We start from the raw sequence: 1,882 nt of genomic DNA, 5'->3' as shown, positions 1-1,882 counted from the left end.
TTACTCCGTGTTCCTATTTCATGTATATTCTTACCCTCGTTAGTTTCACCTTTCTTTTTTATTTTTATACATTTCTTTCTTTCTTTTAATGAATTCTAAAAAGAATTTTATTTATTTATTATATATACAGTATTCTACCTGCATATATGCCTGGAGGTCAGAAGAGTATGCCGTATCTCATTCTGGATGGTTGTGAGGAACTATATGGCTACTGGGAATTGAACTCAGGACCTGTGGAAAAACAGCCAGTACTCTTTAACCACTGAGTCATCTCTCTAGTCCTATTTTTCACCTTTCTTAAGATCTTTTCCTCTCTTCTCATAACTTTTTTTTTAGTTTATAGAACACACACACACTTTTAAATCTAAGTTCTGCATATAAGAGAAAATGTGCCGTATTTATTTCACAACATAATATTTTCTTGCTGCATCTTTTTTTCCTACTATTGCCATGATTTCCTTTTTCTTTATGGCTAGATAAAATACCACTGTGTATCCAGAACACACTTAACAAATTGATCATCTATCCATGGATAGCTAGGCTAGTTCTGTTTTCTGGATATTTTATCACTTTGTGATAAATATGGATGTATAAATCCTCTTTTTGGTGTGTTGACTTACAGTTCTTTTGCTATATACCCAAAACTGGTACGACTGGGCCATATGGCAATTCTGTTTTGAGAATGGTCATACAAGATTATATTCCCACCAAAAATAGATACGGATTCATCCTTTTCATAAGCTCTCCAGTATTTGTTGTTATTTACTCTCTTTATGATGACCATTTTGACCTGAGTGAAATTTAATCTCAAGGTGGTTTTAATTTAGTATCTTTCTTCCTTTTTCTTTTTTATCATCACAAACAGGACTCTTTTCATCACTATTAAAAATCTGCATTTTGAACAACTTCTTGCAGGGGTGGTTCATATCCACAGATCGTTTCTTTAGTGCCTGTCTCATCACCAGTAGCTTTTCTGGAACTAACGTTTACCATAGAGCTCCATGAGTTTTCCCAATTCAAATGTACATTTCGTCAGCATTTTTTACTTTTCTAGTGAAGGCGTCATAAAGAGGACAAATGGACTGACTAGTCTTTTCTATGTCTTTCCCAGTGCTGCCTGGAATCAGTTTATTAACCACTTCCTTCAAGTCTGCATTTCTTGGGTTATTATATCCATCATCTTCTTTAGAATCTGCAGACCCAAATGTGCTGCACATAGGAGAGCTTGCATATATTGTTGTTGCATTTTTTAGTGAAACCAACACAGAACAGATGGCATAAGTAACCTTCAGTTGTCTTATCAGCAGCCTCGGCCTCAATCAAGATCTGCTACTTTTTAACCTTGGAATACTGTCGTGTTCAGAGTAATATCCTTGACATGGAAGTTAGTCAGACAGTTTTTGACCTGGATCTTCTCAGTAATTAGCTTGAAATTTTAAAATGTAATTTTTGTCATTCTGTAGATCAGCCAGACTTGCTTCAAACACATGACTCTTGAGGACATCAGAGGCAATTTTGGTTTCTCCCTTGTGACTAGTGTTTATCCAGTGTTTATCATATTGAACATACTCGGAGCCTTCACATCATACCAATCCTTAGAAAATGGATCAACCATTTTCTTCTTGGCTGCCTTCTTGCCAACTGCCATAGTGTTGCTCTTAAGAGCCAAAAGTAATTTAGAGTTTTCTAATAGCTAACAAAGCTGAAAACCTTTTCAAATATTTTTAGGCCATTTTTATTTCTTTTTTTTTTTTTGAGAGATGTCTATTCAGTACATTAGCACATTTATTGATAGGATGATTTTGGTGTTTGGTGTTTAAGTTTTGAAGTACTTAATCCCCTGTCACATATATAGCTCGTCAGGATTATTTCCCCATTCTCC

General features: G+C 35.0%; 1 pseudogene; it reads right to left on the bottom strand.

The window, feature by feature from the left end:
- Positions 1 to 882: 882 nt before the first annotated feature.
- On the bottom strand, positions 883 to 1,633 carry LOC125401412 (small ribosomal subunit protein eS1 pseudogene; annotated as a pseudogene).
- Between the last annotated feature and the right edge of the window lie 249 nt (positions 1,634 to 1,882).

The sequence above is a fragment of the Myodes glareolus genome, chromosome 4, assembly GCF_982192425.1.
Source record: "Myodes glareolus chromosome 4, mMyoGla1.1, whole genome shotgun sequence".
Taxonomy (NCBI): Eukaryota; Metazoa; Chordata; class Mammalia; order Rodentia; family Cricetidae; genus Myodes; species Myodes glareolus.
This window is presented reverse-complemented; position numbering and strand designations above follow the sequence as displayed.